Source organism: Canis lupus, chromosome 37 (assembly GCF_048164855.1).
Source record: "Canis lupus baileyi chromosome 37, mCanLup2.hap1, whole genome shotgun sequence".
Taxonomy (NCBI): domain Eukaryota; kingdom Metazoa; phylum Chordata; class Mammalia; order Carnivora; family Canidae; genus Canis; species Canis lupus.
The window spans coordinates 23,843,880-23,867,628 of NC_132874.1; the positions used below are offsets into that span (position 1 = coordinate 23,843,880).

General features: G+C 38.0%; 1 pseudogene; it reads left to right on the top strand.

The window, feature by feature from the left end:
- Positions 1–10,542: 10,542 nt before the first annotated feature.
- Positions 10,543–10,867, top strand: LOC140626310 (ribosomal protein eL42-like; annotated as a pseudogene).
- Positions 10,868–23,749: the final 12,882 nt, after the last annotated feature.

Sequence of the window (23,749 nt, forward strand, 5' to 3'; positions counted from 1 at the left end):
TGGCCTTTTTACTCAACCATGGATCCCTCCCCACTGTGGCAACCACGATCTGTTTCTTCCCCAAACCAAGTCTCCATACTTTCTACCATCTTTGATGTGGCTCTTCTCTGCCATTAGTTGTGGATTTTGTCCTGCCAGGCCTTAAGTTGATTTCTGGGGTATTTAGGATGATTTGATAGTTATCTAGCTATATTTTTGGGATGAGGCAAGCCTAGGGTCCTCCTACTCTGCCACTGTCTTCCCTTCTTAAGAGGATATTTCAAAATTTTACCTTTAAAAAATTTTCCCCCGATATGAATCCAGACAAATGCCAACATAATGCCAAATGCAATGTGTATGCTGGCTTGCACATGGCAAACATGGAAACATCCCATGGGGCCAGGACTAGGGCCAGGTGTCCCTCTTCTCTTCTATAGGGAAGAGAAGCTACTGCAGGCATCATATGATCGGTCAGTAGTGCCCCTGAAAGGGAATTTCCATGATCCTGTATGCCCAGAAAATGTCTGTTCAAAGCATATGGCCTGGAGGGGGTGCCATCACGTACCCACAATGTGCAATATGCACTAGACATTGGCTGTTGCTGCGCATCCCAGAATGTTTTTTAGCTGTACCTGGCCTGAAAGAGCTTTTTCTTCTTTGATCACAAGATTTTATTTTATTTTTTTTAATTTTTATTTATTTATTTATGATAGTCACACAGAGAGAGAGAGAGAGAGAGAGGCAGAGACATAGGCAGAGGGAGAAGCAGGCTCCATGCACCGGGAGCCCGACGTGGGATTCGATCCTGGGTCTCCTGGAGCCCGATGTAGAATTCGATCCTGGGTCTCCAGGATTGCGCCCTGGGCCAAAGGCAGGTGCTAAACCACTGTGCCACCCAGGGATCCCTGATCACAAGATTTTAAAGAAGAGAGTCCGCATCCTCTATGGCCCTGGCCCTGGCTCTGTGATAAAGCCTATTTAGAGTAGAAGAGACATGCAGAATCAGAGAGAAGCTGGGGGAGGGGAGAAGAGACAGAGCTAAGAGAATATCTGTGACTCTGATCACCTCTGGCTTTGCCCCTAACCCACCCAACTAAGTAAAATGATGAATCTCCTATTTTGCTTAAATGAATATGAGTTAAAATTCAGTCATTTGCAACCAAAGAATCTTAACTGAAATAGAAACCACTACAAGGGCCAGTCCACCTATCACTGAGATACAGTCACATGTTATCATGTAGTTTGAAAGATGGTAGTATTCTTCTTGGACCAAATGAGAGAATGTACATTATCTCTTTACACTTTCTATCTTAAGAAGTCATCTCAGCTCCTGGCATTTGGAAGAAGAGTCAGGTTTTGTCACTTGCTGGTTTTTCCTTGTGGATTCCTATGTTGATTCGCTTGGGCCACTATTTAAAAACAAAACAAAACAAAACAAAACAAACAAACAAAAAAACCCACATAGACTGAGTAGTTTAAACACAGAAATTTATTTCACATAGATCTGGAGGCTGGAAAGTACCAGATCAAAGTTCTGGCAGGTGAGAGTGCTCTTCTTGGCTTGTAAGTAGATGGCTGACCACCTACTTGCTTCACACGTGGACAAAAAGAGAAACTCCAAGTTCCCTGGTATCTCAGAATTACACTAATCCTATTGGATCAGGGTCCACCTTCATGACCTTTATTTAACTTTTATTACCCCCATTAAGGCCTCCTCTCCAAATACAGTGACATTGGGAGTTAAGCCTTCAACATATGAATTTTAGAGTAACGTAAACACTCAGTCCCCAACATTCCATACGTGAGGGTAGGACACTTCGGAAGCCCAAAGTCCAGAATGGTAGCAGCTGCTGGGGAAGGGAGCCACAGAGATCAGATCAACCATTCTTGACTAGTTTTGTCCAACAAATATTCATCAGTTCATTGCTATGTACCAGGACCTGTGTTAGCACTGGGAAATAAAAATGAATAAGATACATAGGCCCCAGCACATGCAGAGACCTCCCTCTTCACAGCAGTGGAAACTGGGGGCTGTGTGGTCACCAGCTGGGAAGTCACACAGCTGTCATGTGGATCCCTGTCTGTCTAGTACCAACCATAGGACTTAGTATTTGTCACATTGCCCTAGGTGTTTGCTGTGCCTTAATTTAGAAAGTGAATTTCAAGATATCCAACATGTTGAAAAAAAAAAGTAATGGGGGAAAAAATGGGCAAGTGACATTCCCTGCCCTCAAGGGGATTTTTGATGAAGGAGTAATCTGTCAGGGAATAGATATATTTGATGTGATACAACAAATAATCAGACTGATGAGTGTTCAGAGCTGCTACAGAACCCAGGGGTGCTACAGAACCCAAGGGAGAGCCCTTTACACTTCAGGATGCACAAGTATCCCTGACAGGTGAGACAGGCAAAGAGATGGAAATGGCATTTCAGCTAGAGGGATGACATGCTATTCATGGGCTTGCCACAGAAAAACGTGAGTTATGAAAAGGAAGTGGTCGGGAGGGGAGTCTTGGTGGGAAAGGTATGGAGCCTAAATGAACTTACCCCTCTTATCACTCCAGAGGCTTTACATGGGGAAGAGATTGGTCAGGTTTATGTGTCCGCTATACCATTATGGAGCTTTGGGGGGGATAAACTTGCATAGGGCAAGAGCAGATGTGGGAAGACCAGCTTAGGAGACAGCTGCAACTGGTCCGACAAATGCTAAAGGTCCTCTTTTGAACTAAAACAGTAGTCCTAGGGATGCAGCACAGTTGTGAAAAAATATTTAAGATCCAAAATTGGTAAGACTTGCTGACTGATGGTATGAGGAAGAGGATGGAGGAGACTAGGAGCATTGCAGTTTCCCCACCCCCAAGGGACTGGGTGGAGGGTGGTACTGCAAACTGGGAGCTGGTGTGAGGAGAGAGCAGATCCAAACAGTACAGAGCAGGTGTGTGACAGGAGGCTAACACACAGGAAGCACGGTTTTCAACAGAATGCTAACTTATATGACATGAACAGTAAGAGCAAAAGGTGCCCTAACGCCAACAGGGAAGAAGAAGGAAAGGGCACCTGGGAAGATTTTCATGCTCCAAAAGCTTTAAATGAAGCCTCGGGAAGTACATGGTGCTCTGCAAAGGAGTAATAGACAGGAAGCCCACGGCCTAAATGTGGCCTGCCCACATTTTACATTGCCCGCCCAGGGCTGGTTGGTTGTTTCAATGAATTGGTTACCAACATTTCCAAATCAACCCTTTATATGTAAAACCTGGATCCTGGTCTCTTAGTGCTAGTATGTGGAGGGCACAGAACTGGACCTACCTTCTTCACCGGCAATGATCAGCTAGGCTGGCCAGTCAGCAGTGGGCCCATCAGACCAGGTAGGCCCAGGGCCTTACTTGAGGTTTCCTAGATGTGTTGGGTTTAGCCATCTTGCCCCACAGCATCATAAAGACAGGAGAAAAACCAGCCTTGCTACAATCAACCCTGCTGAGATTGTTCCTGTAATTATCATTTAATGGAAATATAAATCTCTTTCTCAAAATCCAGGGTTAGAAGATTTTCTTAAATGAGTACTGGCTTCCCAAGGTGTTTTTGTTTTAAACTAATGATACCAAATATTTAGAAACCTTTATACTGGGAATACATACTATACTGTTGTTTAAATAACTATTATAACTAACTTTTCTCCAGGAAGCTCAAAGTGTTCTATTAAATCCTAAGCAAAGTTTACCCCAAGCTTACATTGCTTGTGATCTGGAGTCCACCTTAAATATAATGGAAGGGGAAAAGTGATAGAACAGACACAACTTGATTGTAACACAGGAGTCCTCTGGGAACTCAAGAAATAGTCCCTCTGGTGTTCGTTTAATATCAAATATCCATCAGCGAGTAAGTCTCTAATAAATTTGCAGAGGTGGTATCATAGGGCAGAAAGGACTGGTTCAGGGCTGAGAGATAGGGAAGATCCTGGGCTATTTGAAATTCTACCCCCTGTGTGGTCTGTTTACTCCAGGAAAGACATTAACCAAGGGTGGCCGGATTTAATGTAGTAAGAGCACCTATCCACAATTGATGAGGACGACCATCCATATTTATAGATAGTTCACCTTGACTATTTAAGAGTTTGGCAGGATATTTTTCCCCTTTTCCCTCTTTGGAGCATCATGATTGATCTGAATTGAGGGATTTTTCTTTGCCTTCAGTGAATATGTGTGCGCGCATGCACATGCGTGTGTGTGTGTGTGTGTGTGTAAGCTAGGATGGTTTTTCTTCAAGTTTAGGAGATCAAAAGCATCTTTGTCAGTAGGTAGTTGGAGAGTGGGCCAACTAGCTGTTTGATCTGCTGGGCTACACTTGACCTACGATCCTGTCTCATTTTTGTTCTAGAGCCCTTTTCAAACTGTTCTACCAGAGGATGTAGTCCAGATAAAGGGGGCTAGTTCCTGTTTCAATTTCTGTTTTCAAAGCAAGTCTCCATTTTTAGGCTCAATTTCATAAACAAAATGAGATGATGTTCCATTAGCATTTTCTTTACCTCCAAAATTTGTTCAGGTATATTCTCATCTATTCTGAAAAATCTCCTATAATTCTATCTTTTTGGTTTTGGATTTTTTTAGATTGAGGTATAATTGACAAGTACCTCTATATTAGTTTCAGGTGTACAAAATAATGATTCAATATTTGTATACCTTGGGAAATGATCACCACATAAATCTAGCTAACATCTGTCACCATCTACATAGATACAAAAATTTTTTTTCCTTCTGATGAGAACTTTTAAGATCTACTCTCTTAGCAATTTTCAAATATGCAATACAGTATTATTAACTACAGTCACCATGCTATACATTACATCCCCATAACTTAATAATTTTTTATAACTAGAAGGTTGTACTTTTGACCCCCCTTTGTACACTTTGCCCACCCCTCAACCCCCCATCTCTGGTAACCACAAATCTGTTTTCTGTATCTATGAGCTTGGTGTGTGTTTGTTTGTTTTTTAGATTCAATTTACAAGTGAAATCATACAGTATTTACCTTTCTCTGCCTGACTTATTTCACTTAACATAATGTCTCCAAGGTCCATCCATGTTATCACAAATGGCAAGATTCTATTCATTTTATGGCTGAATAATATTCCTCTGTGTGTGTGTGTGTGTGTGTGTGTGTGTGTGTGTGTGTCACACCTTCTTATTCATTCACCCACCAATGGACATTTAAGATGTTTCCATGTTTTGGTTATTTTAAGTAATGCTGTAATGAACATAGGAGTACCTATATCTTTTTGAGTTAGCATTTTTATTTTCTTCAAATAAGTACCCAGAAGTAGAATTTCTCAATTATTGGGTAGTTCTATTTTTCATTTTTTTCAGGAAACTCCACAGTGTTTTCCATAGTGGTTGCACCAATTTACATTTCCACCAACTGTGCACAAGAGTTCCCTTTTTCTTGCCAATACTATTTCTTCTTTTTTGATAAGATGTAGGTGATATCTCATCATGGATTTGATTTACATTTTCCTAATGATTAATGATGATGAGTAACTTTTCAGGTACTTGTTGGCCATCTGCATGTTTTCTTTGGAAAGATGTCTCTTTACATCTTCTGCCCATTTTTTCATTTAACTGTGTGGGTTTTTTGCTTTGTTTTTCTATTGAATTATATGAGTTCTTTATGTATTTTAGTTATTAACCTCTTACGAAATATATGATTTACAAATATTTTTCCCCATTCAATAAGTTCCCTTTTCATCTTGTTAGTTTCCTTTGCTAGTGCAGAAACTCTTTGATGTAATACCACATGTTCATTTTAGCTCTTATTGCCTTTGTTTTTGGTGCCAGGTTTTTAAAAATCATTACCAAGACCAAGTCAAAGAACTTGCACTTGTTTTCTTCTAGTTTTATGGTTTCAAGTCTTACATTAAAGTTTTTTTGACTCAATATATTTTGAGTTAATTTTCATATTTGGTGTAAGTTAGCGGTCCAGTTACATTCTTTCACAAATGGCTTTCCAGTTTGCACAATACCATTCACGGGGAATACCATCCTTTCCCCATTGTATATTCTTACCTCACTCATCATAAATTAATTGATCACATTTGCATGGGTTTACTTCTGGGATTTCTATTGTCTTCTTGACTTATATGTCTGGTTTTTTTTAAAGATTTTATTTCTTTATTCATAGAGACACACACACACAGAGAGAGAGAGAGAGAGAGAGAGAGAGAGAGGCAGAGACACAGGCAGAGGGAGAAGCAGGCTCCATGCAGGGAGCCTGACATGGGACTCGATCCCGGGTCTCCAGGATCACACCCCGGGCTGCGCCGCCGGGGCTGCCCTATGTGTCTGTTTTTATGCCAATACCATACTGTTTTAATTACTATGGCATTGGAATATAGCTTAAAATCAGAAAGTGTGATACCTCCCGTTTTGTTCTTTCTCAAAATTGTTTTGGCCATGCAGGATCCTTTGTTGTTTCATACAAATTTTAGACTTTTTTTGTTCTATTTCTATAAAAAATGCCATTAGAATTTTGATAGGGATTACATTGAATCTGTATATTGCTTTGGATACTATGGACATTTTCACAATATTAGTTCTTCCAGTCCATGAGCATGGTATATCTTTCCATTTATTTTTGGCTTCTTCAATTTCTTTCATCAATGTCATACTTTTCAGTATGTTAATTTTTTCACCTTCTTGGTGAAATTTATTCCTAGGTATTTTATTCCTTTTGATGCAATTATGAATGTGATTTTTTCTTAATTTCTCTTTCTGATGGTTCATTATTAGTATAGAGAAACACAATAGACTTTTTCATGTTGACTTTGTATCCTGCAACTTTACTAACTGTAACAGTGTTATGGGGGAGTCTTGATGATTTTCTATGTATAATATCATGTCATCTGCAAATAGTAACATTTTTTTTTCCAATTTGGATGCCTTATTTCTTTTTTGTGCCTGATTGCTTTTGTTAGAACTTCTAGCACTATATCATTATGAGTGGTGAAACTGGGCACCTTGTCTTGCCCCAAGATAGCGGGAATGCTTTCACCATTGATTATGATATTAGCAGGGGATTGTCATTATACAGACAATGGTCTGGTCATTGTCCATTGGTGTATTTAGTCTCTTAGCACAGAAACTTCAACCCAGCAATTTCACTCCTGAAAATTTGTCTTACATCGATGAAATAAACTGTGTACAAGGTTATGCATGGTAATGTTGTTTTGATAGAAAAACAAAAAGATTGAAAACAAACAAAATGTCCATCATCAAGGCACAGGATAAATTAGTGAGTATGTAACCCTGTAACAGAATAGTAAATAAGTGTCCTTTGGTGTTCCCAAAGCTCATTGTACAGGCTTTGATCACAGAGCTTATATTCATTCACATGCCAGACTACTCTAATGCATTCTAAGGACTCAAGAAAAATTTAACTTTATTATCTTTCATGTCCTCTCAATAAATATTTGTCAATTGAGAGTGAAATACAGGATCCTGTTCCTTTCCAACCAGAGGATAGGTAGTTATAAAAAGCAGTGCAGAATTTAAATTTCGCTAATAGAAAAATACAGCTCTATAAATTAAAGCATTGTTTAACAAGTTTATTCTACCTTGACTTTGGATGTCAAAACATATTTACAGAAGAAATGTGACTGTTTAATTCAAAGTAAATAAGGTTTTCAGGAAATCTAAAAGAAGGGATCAGCAAACATTTTCTCTAAAGAGCCAGATAGTAAATATTTTAGGTTTTGAGGGCTATTTTGCATCTGTCACCTATTTGTTTTCTTTCTTTATTTCCTCATTTCTTCTTTTTTTTTTTTTTTATTTCCTCATTTCTTCTGTTCTTCTTTTCTTCCTCCCTTCCTTCCGAGAACAAGCATGAGGGCAGAGGAGTAGGGGCAGAGGGAGAGAGAGAAAATCTCAAGGAGAATCTGTGCAGAGCACAGAACTGATACAGGGCTTGATCCCCTCACCCCAAGACCATGACTTGAGCCAAATTCAAGAGTCAACCGACTGAGCCACCCAAGCACCCCTCTTTTTATTTTTAACAATGTTTTAAAAATGTAAAACCTTCCTTATTTCAATGGTTGCATATAAATAAAACATAAACTGGATTTGAAGTTCACAGACCCCTTTCGAAAAGCCAAAGTTCACCGTTTAAGAGAGCATTTTAGAAAAATATCTAAGTATGACTACCCAGATATCATTGGAAGGGTATAAAATGGACTTCTTCAGGGAAAGAAACAATGCAAAGAAAGATTAAAATGCCTTCTGGAACTTTAGAGTCTAAAATCACATGGGGGACTTAGATTGTTGCCAGAGGCCCATGTTCCCAAGTGACACTAATGTTTCTTGTGCAGGGCTACACTTTGAGAACCATGGCTACAGAGATAGAATCACTAAAGGAAGCCTGTAAAATCCTTATTTTGTGCAATCTTTCCTTTGCTATGTCAGTAATCCCTTCTTGTGACTGCAAGTGCTTCTAGGCATTGATTGTCTTCTCAGCTGCCAGCCTATCAGGCAACTCCTGGATGTCACACTGAAATTTCAGTCCGCCCACCACGGAGGACAAAAGGAAGACAATGTTGTCAGACCAGTGGCGTGCCCTAAGGAGTGGCTCTGGAACAAGAATAGGGCAGGAATCTGGGGTGTGATCCCCTTTTGAACTGAGAAGCCCTGTGCCCCTCCCTGAGGTGAGCCTTGGTCTGCAGGCTGCTGAGGGACCATGGACCACAGTGGAACATGGTGACAGCCCGCACAACCTGTGGGGTCAGGTCAGCCTATCATTTGAGGCCCGAGGCTCCAAGATACTTTAATACATGATCCTTTCTTCCCCGTACTTTTTTATGCATTTATTTTATTCTATTCACATTGTACAACTGTTACACAACCTACAAAAAGTGCATAAGCCTAACCATTTTCCAATGTCAGTTCAGAGTTAAGTGGCAAAAAAGGGGAACGGTTAGTAAGTTACCAGAGAGTTTGGGTGCCCTGTGCAAGTCACACTGTCCCACGATGTGCCTGGAGCTGTAAATGTCACCGTGGGAGAACCTGTTGTCTTTGCAGCGACCACAGTTTCTGTCAATGGGACTTCCTTAGTTCGTTGTGTCTTTTCTTTGGAGGACAGGAGCAATGAGACTTTCAATAGGTCTGACACAGATTGTTTCTACTCAATAAATGTCAACATTCATTTGGCATTTGCAACAAAGATGTTTGAAATAAACTTTCTCCCAAATATGCACCACATGTAAGCACTCTCCCATCTGGTTTTTATGATTTTTATAGTGAAAATAGCCATATTTTGGTTCCAAACACTGGAGGCTGAGCTTTCTAAGCAGATTGGTGGTCCTCTGTGCTTCCTGTCCCAAGGACTCGCATCATCTTCCCACCCCAGCACATCAGGCTGCCAGAGTCCCTCCTGCCCACCACCCTCTGACGTGGTGGCAGCTGCTGCTGGCTGGCCTCCATACTGTCTGAAAGCACCTTCCTTTCATCATCTTCCCCTTCCTTCCACAGCTGGATCAAGCCCCTGCAACCAACCACCACAGATAGACCACCCAGGCTGGCAGGGGTGTCCTGTGGCCTGTGCTGCCCCAGGGGGAATGGCTGCACAAGGTGCAAGACCCCAGCAAGGACTGCACGACTTGCCCACCCACAGGCTCACCTGCATGTCCATCTGTTGGCCTTGGCCTTGCACAGACGCAGGCTCAAGCTGGGGTTCATCTAGAAGAGAACAGCCTTGCAGTGAGCCCTCTTGCAATGGTCTATGGAGGAGCTGCAGGCATTTATGGGTACCAGAAACCCCGGCCTGCCCAGGAAAGTGGGAGGACTACTGCTCTGCCTCTAGTCAGGCTGTTTGTGCTCAGAGTCCAGGGTGGGCCAAAGGCAGGGTGTTCCCATAGCCCCAGAACTAGCGGTAGGGGATGCAAACAAAGCACCCCATATCCTCACTCGGTGCCCAGCACAGTATCCTGGTGCAGTTTGGTTATGTCCTTGTTTGCCCTTCACCTTCATTCACTCCTTTCGTCTCCTGATCAAGTTAGTTCTCAATCATTTTTTTGGTGGATTCAGATGTTGGTGTCAGTTTGATTTATTACCCCTCATAAAGGGTGTTAACTGGTACCAATTTTTGTCACTGTCCTTACCACACAGTATGCATTCACTGAGTTAATATATGTCAAGCACTTAGAATAGTACCTGGCACATAACTTGTGCTATACCAGTCTCAGGTCTGAGCATTTGCTGTTATTCATGGCACCTAGCACAAAGCTGGGCTCTTACTAAGAGTTCAATAAATATTTTTTAAGTGAGTAAATAAACAAACAATATGGGTTATAATTATGAGCAGCCCCCACCAAGGTTCTTGTAGTTACACCGGTCGTGCTTGGAAACACTAACAACTTGGCAAAGTCCAGACCACACATCGGAAGAGCATGGGAAGAGCCCTCCTCACCCCTATTGCGCCATGGTCTGAAGCCTATGTCAGTCTTAAAGATACGACTGTATCTGCTCAAGGAGAAAGTTCTAGATAATGGAGGAGCTTTCTGCGCAGACAGCGCTCTCACAAACATGGTGAACATTCCTAAAACCTGCTGGACTTTGTACAGGAAGTGTGACAAGAACCAACCCCATAAAATGACACAGCACGAGAAAGGCAAAGATCTTTATGCCCAGGGAAGGAGGGAAGGTGGCATTCTGACAGGAAGCAGAGTGGCTGTGGAGGGCAGACTAAGCCGCTTTCTGGAAAAAAGCTAAAATTACAAAGAAAACTGTACTGAGGCTTGAATATATTGAGCCCAACTGCAGATCTAAGAGAATGCTGGTTATTAAGAGATGCAAGCATTTGGAACTGGGAGGAGATAAGAAGAGAGAAGGCCAAGTGATCCACTTCTAAGCTCCTTATTTTGATATATTATGAAGACACTAAAGACAATAAAATCTTGAGGTTATGTTCACTTCTAAATGAATGAATGAACAAATGAATGAATGAATAAATAAAGGAGGAGCCATTGGTCACTTACAGGGGGCAGAAAATGTGAGTAGGGGACTAATGGGGTATACACCACAGTGAATGCCAGTTATCGGCCATATGTAAATTCTAACACATGAATACATGAAAGTCTTCAGGGTTTCCTGATACTTAACACCCAATCTGACTGAAAGTATGGGGCTTGCCAACAAAAGAAAAATTGTTAAAACACCGGGAGCAAAAGCCATTTTAAGTGATTTCATTTCTAATTGTTTAAAATAATATTTTCTTGTTAATTAAAAAAATGCATGTGTCTAAGACCACTGAGAGGAAGCACAACAGTGAGCACGGTAACACTCACTGACCTAATCATTTATTCATCAAACTTGAAAAAAATTTTTGACTCATTTTCTCTACCCCCTCTTTTCAGGATTCTATTTCTATCATTTCTTAGTGTTGTATCAGAGATCCATTAGATAGTTCATTATTTTTTAATCTTTTTTTCTCTGTGTTATTCAGATTGGAAAATTTTTTTGACTTATCTTCAAGACAGAGTTTCTATTCCATTCTTATTTATAGTTCCTTTTTAAAAAGATTTTATTTATTTGAGAGATATACAGGGCATGACCATGAGCAGCAGGGAGGAGGCAGAGGGAGAGGGAGAAGCAGGTTCCCGGATGAGCAGGGAGGCCAACGCAGGGCTCAATCCCAGGACCCTGAGATCATGACCCAAGCCAAAGGCAGATACTTAACTGACTGAGCCACCCAGGGGCCCCTAATTTATAGTTTCTATTTCCCTTCTGAGATGGCCTATCTTTTCATTTTTTGTGACTGTATTTTCTTTTATAAAATTGGGCATAGTTAATACATGTTGTTGTTTTTTTTTTTTTAAAGATTTTATCTATCCATGAGAGACACACAGAGAGAGAGGCAGAGACACAGGCAGAGGGAGAAGCAGGCTCCATGCAAGGAGCCTGATGTGGGACTCGATCCTGGGACTCCAGGACCATGCCCTGGGCCAAAGGCAGGCACTAAACTGCTGAGCCATCCAGGGATCCCAAATACATGTTTTTATTTTTATTTTTTAAAGATTTTATTTATTTATTCATGAGAGACAGAGAGAGAGAGAGAGGCAGAGACACAGGCAGAGAGAGAAGCAGGCTCCATGCAGGGACCCTGATGTGGGACTCAATCCAGGGTCTCCAGGATCATCCTTTGAGCCAAAGGCAGATGCTTAACTGCTGAGCCACCAAGCTGTCCCCAAATACATGTTTTTGAATGTTTGCCTGTTAATTCCAAAAATTTGGCCACCTTGAGTGTTAGTCTCCAGTAATTGTTTTCTGAAAATGAATTACATTTGACTATTTCTTCACATGAATAGTAGTTTGGGATTGTATCTTAATCATTATGATTGCTATGTTGTGGAAACTCAGGATTTTATTATACTCTTCCTGAAGTGTGATTGTTTATTTGTGTGTTTGTTTCTTTGTTTATTTTAGCAGGCAGTTATTACCAGATTCAAACTGCAAACCCAGTCTTTTGAGTAAGTAGCTAGGGTGACCAAGCATCCCAATTTGCCTGGAACTGATAGGGATTCCTGGTAAGTGGGACTTTCAGATATAAAATAGGAAAGTCCTGGGCAAACTGGGACAAATTGATTGTCTCAGCTCAAATCTCAGTTCAGTTTCTTCAGTCTTAGCTGCTGGAGTTCTTTGGAGTCTGTGTTCATAATGCACATACATGATTTGGGGATTAGCGAGAGATTTGGGCAGAGTTTAAAACATGGAATCTTTGCAGGCAATATCTTAACCACATCCAACTTTCTCCAAGAGCACAGCTATAACATATGAATGACATCCTCCTCTGGGGAAATTTATCTGATAGACAAATATTCACAGAGGAGCTCACAAAAATGGCATGGACCACTGCCCCGAATATTACAAGGCCCCACTATCTTGGTTAAATTCTTGAAAATTGATAAATCAAGAGATATTCCATGCCCGACACTGTCAAGAAATGATTGACACTCTAAGCACCCACATTAAATTAAGCCCAATGTTATTTAGGTCTTTTCAGATTCTGGAGATAACATATATTTATAAATTTTACCTAAGCCCATTTATGCTATTATTCACAAATCAGCCCACCTTACATGATACTTTCTACAAAAAGTCTCTATGATTTGTCCAAATTACAATATAACAGGCATTCCCATTGGTGCTACTCCTGCCCAAAATTCTTTCCTTTAGGGGCTTTAATAGCTCCTCTCATGCCTCTTGGCATCTATGGATCCATCCATAATGGTCATAAATCACCAGCAAGTTTCTGGTACAAGGAACTGATCAATGAGCTGCAAGAAAACTTAGAAAGGCAATTCAATGAAATCAAGGGGGAAAAAAATGATCAGATAAGTTCTTTACCAAAAGTATGGAAATTATAAAAAGAATCAAATGGAAATTCTGGAATTGAAGAATTCAATGAATGAGATAAAGAATGCAATCAAGAGCATCAGTAGCAAGGCAGATCTGCTCGAAGAAAAGATAAATGACTTAGACGATAGGAAAATAGAAATAATTCAGCTTAGAAGAAGAAAGAAAAGTAAGACTTTTTTTAAGTGAGGGACACCTATCAGAGCTAACAGATTCTATCAGAAAGAGGAATATAAGAAAAATTGATGTACCAAAAACAGAAGAGAAAGAAGTGGGTAGAGAATTCATTTAAAGAAATAAAAGCTGAGAATTTCCCAAAACTGGGGAAGAATTAGACATACAATTTCAATAAGTTAATAGAACAGTTTATTATCTCAATGCAAAGGAACTTCTTTGAGATATATTCTAGTGAAACTGCCAAAAATTAATGATAGAGAAAGAATCTTACAGGCAGCCAGGGGAAAAAAAAAAGAAAGTAACCTACAAAGGAACCACCATTAAGCTATTAGTGGATTTCTCAGCAGAAATTTTCTAAGCCAGGAGAAATTGGAATAATATATTCAAAGTGTTAAAGATAAAAACTGCCAACCAAGAATACTTTATCTGGCAAAGTTGTTCCTCAGTTATGAAGGAGAAATAAAGGCTTTCCCAGATAAACAAAAGCTGAGGGAGTTCATCACCAGTAGACTTGACTTTCAAGAAATGTTCAGAGGGGTTTCTATAAGCCAAAATGAAAAGACACTCATTGGCAACAGAAAACATACTAAAATACATGAAAACATTAAAATACAAACACTCTGGTAAAGATGGAATTTTGCAAAATGTAACTGTATAGTAGAATGATGTGCTAACCACATAACTATATTATGGCAGATAAAGGAAAAAAAGAGTATTATTAAAACCAACTAAAGCTATTATAATTTGTTAACAAATACACAGCATAAAAAGAGATCAATTGTTGCATAAAAAAATATAGAAAGGAAGAAGTGAAAAGGTGGTCTTTTTGGTGAATGAGGATAAGTTGCTATTAGCATAAAATTAACTGCTTATTTCTGAGATATTTTATGTAATTTTCATGGTAACAGAAAGGAAAAATCTAGCATAGATTCACAAAACATTAAAAAAGGGGAAACAGAACATACCATCATGGAAAACCACCACTTTCTTTTTTTTTCAAAGGTAGGGAGAAACAGAAAGAAAGAAGCAATGGAGATAAAAAAAAAAAAAAAAAAAAAAAACAGCCAGAAGACCAACAATAAGATGGCAATAGTAATTATATTATATATCATTTATATTATATATGATAATACTAAATAATCACTCAAAGTATAAATGGATTGAATTCACCAATCAAAAGTCATAAAGTGGCTAGAGGGCTAAAAAAATAAGTCCCAATAGTATGCTGTGTATAAAAGACTCGTTTTAGCTCTAAAGACACAAATAGGCTCAAAGTGAAGTGACAGAGATATTTCATGCAAGTAGAAACCAAAAGAAGGTGGAGGTGGCCATACTTACATCAGACAAAATAAATTTTAATCCACAAACAGTAACAAGAGACAAAGAAAGTTATTATATAATGATAAAGGGATCCATATGTCAATCACAATATAACACTCATAAATATATACACACCCAACATTGAAGCACCTAAATATATTAAGGAAATAATAACAAATATGAAGTGAGAAAGAGAGAATAATACAATAACATTTACTTTACATTTACTGAAATTGTACTGTAATCGGACCAAATACATACATACATACATATATGTATTTATGTGTGTGTGTGTGTGTGTATATATATATATATATATATATATCACCCATTCTATTCATAACCAACAAAATAAATATCCTTCCCCAATGCACATGAAACCTTCTCCAGGATAGATCATATGGTAGGACACAAAACACAAAACAAGTCTTAGCAAATTTAAGAATATTAAAATCAAAAAAAAAAAAAAGAATATTAAAATCACATAGACTATCTTTTCTATCTACAGCAGTATGAAACTAGAAATTAACAATGAGAGGAAAGATGGAAAATATACAACACATTTTGAATGACCAAAGGATCAAAGAAGACAACAAGGGAAAATAAAAAACTATCTAGAAACAAATAAAAATGAAAAAAGAACATATATCCTATGGGATCCTGCCAAAGTAGTTCTTTTTTTTTTTTTTTAATATATTTTATTGGTGTTCAATTTACTAACATACAGAATAACACCCAGTGCCCGTCACCCATTCACTCCCACCCCCCGCCCTCCTCCCCTTCTACCACCCCTAGTTCGTTTCCCAGAGTTAGCAGTCTTTACGTTCTGTCTCCCTTTCTGATATTTCCCACACATTTCTTCTCCCTTCCCTTATTTTCCCTTTCACTATTATTTATATTCCCCAAATGAATGAGAACATATAATGTTTGTCCTTCTCCGACTGACTTACTTCACTCAGCATAATACCCTCCAGTTCCATCCACGTTGAAGCAAATGGTGGGTATTTGTCATTTCTAATAGCTGAGTAATATTCCATTGTATACATAAACCACATCTTCTTTATCCATTCATCTTTCGTTGGACACCGAGGCTCCTTCCACAGTTTGGCTATCGTGGCCATTGCTGCTAGAAACATCGGGGTGCAGGTGTCCCGGCGTTTCATTGCATTTGTATCTTTGGGGTAAATCCCCAACAGTGCAATTGCTGGGTCGTAGGGCAGGTATATTTTTAACTGTTTGAGGAACCTCCACACAGTTTTCCAGAGTGGCTGCACCAGTTCACATTCCCACCAACAGTGTAAGAGGGTTCCCTTTTCTCCGCATTCTCTCCAACATTTGTGGTTTCCTGCCTTGTTAATTTTCCCCATTCTCACTGGTGTGAGGTGGTATCTCATTGTAGTTTTGATTTGTATTTCCCTGATGGCAAGTGATGCAGAGCATTTTCTCATATGCATGTTGGCCACGTCTATGTCTTCCTCTGTGAGATTTCTGTTCATGTCTTTTGCCCATTTCATGATTGGATTGTTTGTTTCTTTGGTGTTGAGTTTAATAAGTTCTTTATAGATCTTGGAAACTAGCCCTTTATCTGATATGTCATTTGCAAATATCTTCTCCCATCTGTAGGTTGTCTTTGAGTTTTGTTGACTGTATCCTTTGCTGTGCAAAAGCTTCTTATCTTGATGAAGTCCCAATAGTTCATTTTTGCTTTTGTTTCTTTTGCCTTCGTGGATGTATCTTGCAAGAAGTTACTATGGCCGAGTTCAAAAAGGGTGTTGCCTGTGTTCTTCTCTAGGATTTTGATGGAATCTTGTCTCACATTTAGATCTTTCATCCATTTTGAGTTTATCTTTGTGTATGGTGAAAGAGAGTGGTCTAGTTTCATTCTTCTGCATGTGGATGTCCAATTTTCCCAGCACCATTTATTGAAGAGACTGTCTTTCTTCCAATGGATAGTCTTTCCTCCTTTATCGAATATTAGTTGCCCATAAAGTTCAGGGTCCACTTCTGGATTCTCTATTCTGTTCCACTGATCTATGTGTCTGTTTTTGTGCCAGTACCACACTGTCTTGATGACCACAGCTTTGTAGTACAACCTGAAATCTGGATTGTGATGCCCCCAGATATGGTTTTCTTTTTTAAAATTCCCCTGGCTATTCGGGGTCTTTTCTGATTCCACACAAATCTTAAAATAATTTGTTCTAACTCTCTGAAGAAAGTCCATGGTATTTTGATAGGGATTGCATTAAACGTGTATATTGCCCTGGGTAACATTGACATTTTTACAATATTAATTCTGCCAATCCATGAGCATGGAATATTTTTCCATCTCTTTGTGTCTTCCTCAATTTCTTTCAGAAGTGTTCTATAGTTTTGAGGGTATAGATCCTTTACATCTTTGGTGAGGTTTATTCCTAGGTATCTTATGCTTTTGGGTGCAATTGTAAATGGGATTGACTCCTTAATTTCTCTTTCTTCAGTCTCATTGTTAGTGTATAGAAATGCCACTGACTTCTGGGCATTGATTTTGTATCCTGCCACGCTACCGAATTGCTGTATGAGTTCTAGCAATCTTGGGGTGGAGACTTTTGGGTTTTCTATGTCTAGAGTATCATGTCATCGGCGAAGAGGGAGAGTTTGACTTCTTCTTTGCCAATTTGAATGCCTTTAATGTCTTTTTGTTGTCTGATTGCTGAGGCTAGGACTTCCAGTACTATGTTGAATAGCAGTGGTGAGAGTGGACATCCCTGTCTTGTTCCTGATCTTAGGGGAAAGGCTCCCAGTGCTTCCCCATTGAGAATGATATTTGCTGTGGGCTTTTCATAGATAGCTTTTAAGATGTCGAGGAATGTTCCCTCTATCCCTACACTCTGAAGAGTTTTGATCAGGAATGGATGCTGTATTTTGTCAAATGCTTTCTCTGCATCCAATGAGATGATCATATGGTTCTTGGTTTTTCTCTTGCTGATATGATGAATCACATTGATTGTTTTACGGGTGTTGAACCAGCCTTGTGTCCCAGGGATAAATCCTACTTGGTCATGGTGAATAATTTTCTTAATGAACTGTTGGATCCTATTGGCCAGTGTCTTGTTGAGAATTTTTGCATCCATGTTCATCAGGGATATTGGTCTGTAATTCTCCTTTTTCTGCCAAAGTAGTTCTGACAGGAAAGTTTATAGTAATAAATATATCTATTAAGAAATTAGAGGGGAGGGCAGCCTGGGTGGCTCAGAAGTTTAGCACCACCTTCAGCCCAGGGTGTGATCCTGGAGACCTGGGATTGAGTCCCACATCGGGGTCCCCACATGGAGCCTGCTTCTCCCTCTGCCTGTGTCTCTGCCTCTCTCTCTCTCTCTCTCTCTCTCTGTGTCTCTCATGAATAAATGAATAAAATCTTAAAAAAAAAAAAGAAAGAAAGAAAAAGAAATTAGAGGGGAAATGCCTGGGTGGCTCAATGGGTTAAGCATCTGCCTTTGGCTCAAGTCATGATCTCAGGGATCCTGGGATTGAGCCCCACAGTCAGCTCCCTGCAGAGCAAGGAGCTTCCTTCTCCCTCTCCCTCTGTCCTTCCCTTCTGCTCATGCACTCTCTCTTTCTCTCATTTTCAAATAAATAAAAATCTTAAAAAGAAAGAAAGAAAGAAATTAGAGGGGCACATGGTTGGCTTAATCAGCTAATGTCCAACTCTTGATTTTTGGCTTAGGTCATGATCTAAGGGTTATGAGATCAAATCCTGGGTCAGGCTCAGTGCTGGGTGTAAAACCTGCTTAAGATTCTCTCTCCCTCTCCTCCTGCCCCGCCCTCATTCTCACTCACTCTCTCGCTAAAAAAGTTTAAGAAATTAGAAAGATCTCAAATGAACATTCTAACTTTGTCTCAAGAAAATAGAAAAAAAAAAAGAACAAATTAGCCCAAAGTTAGCAGGAGGAAGAAAATAATAAAATCAGAGCAGAAATAAATTAACTGGAGACCAGAAAAATAATAGAAAGGATACACAAAACTAAGAGCTAATTTTTTTTGAAAAGATAAACACTAAACTAAGAAAAAAAGGATGATTCAAATTAGAAATGAAAGAAAAGATATTACAACTGATTCTTCAAAAATATATGGGATTATAAGAGACTTTTAAGAAAATTATATGCCAACACATTTGATAGCCTGGAAAATATGGATATATTCCTTGAGACATACAGCCTACCAACACTGAATCAGAAGAAATAAAAAATCTGAACAAATCAATAATGAGTAAAGAGACTAAATCAGTAATCAAAAGCCTCCCAACACAGAAAACCCTGGGACCAGATGGTTTCACTGGTGATTTCCATGAAACATTTAATGAAAAATTAACACCAATCTTTTGTAAACCTTTCCAAAATATTGAAGAGTTGGGACAATTTCCAAACTTATTCTACAAGGCCAGCATTACCTGATACCAAAGGCAGATAAGGACACTACAAGAGAACTACAGACCAATACCCCTGAAGAATGTAAATGCAAACATTCTCAACAAAATATTAACAAACCAAATTCAAAAACACATTAAAAAGATAACATACCATGACCAAGCAGGATTTATCCCCGGGATGTAAGTATGGTTCAACACATGCAAATCAATAAATGTGATGCATCACAATAATAAGATAAAAGATAAAAATTACATAAATATCACAATAAATGCAGAAAAAGCATTTGACAAAATAGAATATCCTTTCATGATAAAAATCCTCAACAGTTTGGCTATAGAAGGAACATACCTCACATAATAAAGGCCATTTATGACAAACCCACACCTAACATTATACTCAATAGTGAAAAATTGAAAGTGTTTCCTCTGAGATCAGGAATAAGATAGATTGCCTACTGTCACCATTCTTATTCAATATAGTGCTAGAAGTCCTAGGTAAAGAAATTAGGAAAGACAAAGAAATAAAAGAAGAAAATTATTGCTACTTGCAAATGATAATGATTTTGTGTATCAAAAACCCAGCCAAAAAGCTGTTGGAACTAGCCAACAATTTCAGTAAAGTTGCAGGATGTAAATCAACACACAGAAATTAGTTACATTTCTGTACACTAAAAATTTAGCATCTGAAAAAAGAAAAAAATCTCATTCACAGTAGCATAAGAGAAAACCTAAATAATAAATTTAACCAAAGAAATGAGAGATCTGTACAAGAACTACAAGACTGTGCTGAAAGAAATTTTAAAAGTCACAAACGGAATGGGATCCCGTATACATGGAATAGAAGAACTGATATTGTTAAAATGTCCAGATTTAGCCAGATTCAGTGCAATCCCTATCAGAATGTTAATAACATTCTCCCTAGAAATAGAAAACTATCTAAAATTTTTCATGCAACTACAAAAGCCCCTGAATAGCCAAAGCAATCCTAAGAAAAACCAAGCCAGAGGTATCACACTTCCTAATTTCAGATTATACTACAAAACTATAGTAATAAAAACGGTATTGGGATGCCTGGGTGGCTTAGCAGTTGAGCGTCTGCTTTCAGCTCAAGGCATGACCCCAGGGTCCTGGGATCAAGTCCCACATCGGGCTCCCCGCAGGGGTTAGTTTTGTGTATCCTTTCTATTATTTTTCTGGTCTCCAGTTAATTTATTTTTTGGGTATGACACCAAAACACAAACGGCAAAAGCAAAAATAAAAAATTGGGGCTACATCAAACTTAAAAGCTTCTGCACGACAAAAGAAACAATCAACAAAATTAAAAGGCAACCTCCAGAATGGGAGAGAAATTTCAGATAAAGGTTTAACATCCAAAATACATAAAGAATTCATAGAACTCAACAACAAAAACAATGTGATTTAAAAATAAGCAGAAGAACTAGTTTTCCAAAGAAGACATTCAAATGGCCAACAGGAACATGAAAAGACGCTCATTGTCACTAATAATCAAGGAAATGCAAATCAAAACCACAATGAGATATTCCCTCACACCTGTTAGAATGGCTGTCGTCAAGAACATAAGGAAAAAAACATAAGAGAAAATAAGTATTGTCAAGGACGTGGAGAAAAGGAAACCCTTGTACACGGTTGATGGAAATGTAAATTTGTTCACTCGCTATGGAAACAATGTGAATTAGAAATAGATCTACCATTAATTCAGCAATTTCATTTCTGAGTATACACCCAAAGGAAATGAAAACCAGGATATTGAAGAGATGTATGCACTCCTATATTTATATCTCAAATATTACTATTTATTAAGGCGTTGTTCACAATAGTTAGGTTATGCAAACCACCTAAATGTCATCAGTGGGGCAAATGGATAAAGAAGATGTGGAATATATAATCGTATATAATACAATGGAATTATTCAGCCATGAGAAAGAAGGACATCCTGCCTTTTGTAATATGTGTGGACCTTGAGGATATTTTGCTAAGGGAGGTGAGGCAGAGAAAGGCAAGTGCTATATGGTATCACTTATTTGTGGGATCCAGAAAGGCCAAACTTATAAAAACAGAATAAGATAGTCATTATCAGGGTGTAGGGATAGAGATATTGGACAGAAGTTCTTTAAGGGTATAAAAGTAAATAAGTCCTAGAGATCTAATGTGCAGTAGTGTGAATATAGACAATATTGTATTATAATCACCAAACTTGCTAAGAGATAAGAACTTAATGATTTCAACCACTGGAAAGAAATAATTAAGTAGTGTGACAGAGGTGTTAATTATTGCCATAATAGTGATCATATATAAATATGCCAATTTTACGTATTGTTCATCTTAAATCTACAGTTATATTTTCAACTTAAAAATAAGATGCACAGTGTTCATAATAGTTAACAATAAAAAATGTCCACCGACAGACGAATGTATAAATAAAATCCACATATACCCACAATGGAATATTATTCAACGGGAAAGAAAACCTAGACCGTGTTGCGATATGGATGAACCTTGGAAATATTATGGTAAATAAAATAAGCTAGATGAAAAGATTGTACAATTCCACTCATACAATGTACCTAGAATAGAGAGATTCAATATAGAAATATCTATTAAATGCTTTTCTCTTTTGTCCTTTTAGAATTTTTATCATTCCGTTTGCTTTCTTCTTGATTTATATGTTATTGTCACGTTAACTGTATCCTGTTCTCCAAATCCCACTAGACATTGTCATTCTTTGTTTACTGATTATTTAGGCTCACCAGATACTCACCACTGTCTTTACTCTTTATTCTTTCTTATACATCAAATCTTCCATTAGGATTATTTCCTTTTTGCTTGAAATATATTCATTAAAATTTCCTTTAGTGACGACCTGCTGAAAACGGATTCTCTGTTTTCATTATCAGAAAATGCTTTTTTTTACAACCTCATTTTTGAAAACTTCTCTTTCATTGACTACACAATGTAAGAATGACAGCTATAATCTTTCAGCACTTTGTCTTCTGATTTCCACATTGTTTTTGAGAAATCTGTTTTTACTCTGTATTTTGAATATATGTGCTTTTATGATTTTCCTTTTGTCTTTGTCTTTTATCAATTTAATTAGGATTTTGTTATTTTATTGTTTTATTCATATGAAGCTAGATAAGGATTTCTCTTTACTGGTAGATTTCTTAAATTTGTGAATTGATCTTTTATTAGTTCTAGAAAAGCTTCAGCCATCATCTCAAATTTTACTGTTCTCATTCTCTGTTTTGTTTTTGTTTTTATTTTCGTTTTTTTTTTAAACTCCAGTTAGACATCTGAGAGCTCACTTTCTAACTCTTCTATCATATTTTGTACATTTTTGTTTCTTTGTTCTACATTCTGGATCATTTATTCTAATCTATCTTTCAGTTGACTAATTTTCTCTTCAATAGAGTTGAGTCTTCTGTTAAACATATTCATCAAATTTTTAAAGTTTTTCTATTTTCTATTTCTTATTCTATTTGGTTCTTCTTTACATTTACCAGGTCACCTTTAATAGTAATCTATTCCCCACACATTTTTTTCTTTAAACATAATGAACATGACTGTTTTATAATCTATGATAACTTTACCATTTAAAATCTTAGCAAATTTATTTCTACATATTATATTTCTGTCCATGATACAGTGTATCTATGACACTTCTTTTTTTATTGTGTGCTAGGTCCTGCCCATGAAAAATTTTTCGTGGTCATCTTTTTGAGGCCTAAGAGACAGATATTTCTACCTAGTGTCAAGTACCTAGTGGCTTTCAGTCCAGCATCACATTTTTAAAAATCTTTTTTTAGGGTTGCCTGAGTGGTTCAGTCAGCTAAGCATCTGCCTTCAGCTCAGGTCATTCATCCCAGGGGCCTGTCATTGGGCCCCACATCAGCTCCCTGATGGGCAGAGTCCACTTCTCCCTCTGCCCCTCCCCCTTCTCGTGCTCTTCTCCCCCTCCCAAATAAATAAATAAAATCTTAAAAAAATAATTTTTAACCGTGTAAACAATGTTGATGAAATATAAACTACATAAAATAAAACTTGAATACTTTAATTATACACATATCAGTGACTTCTAACAAATGTTTACAACTGTGTGACCACCACCAACCTTAAGATATAGAACATTTCCCCCCCAAAATTTTCCAGTCTATCTTTCCTACTATTAACCTTAAGGAAACACTAATCTGCTTTCTGCCATTACAGATTAGTTTACCCTGTTTTAGAATTTCATATAAATAGGATATAGTATGCATTGTTTTGTATCTGCCTGCTCCTGTTCAGCATATTAGAGACTTATCCACATGTATCAGTAGTTTGATTTGTTTAAATTTCTGAGTAATAATTCATGGTATAAATTTATCATAATTTCTTTATCCATTCTCCAGTTCGTGGCTGTTTGAAGTGTTTCCAGATTTGGATCATCATAAATAAGGCTGCTTTGAACAGCAATTTACA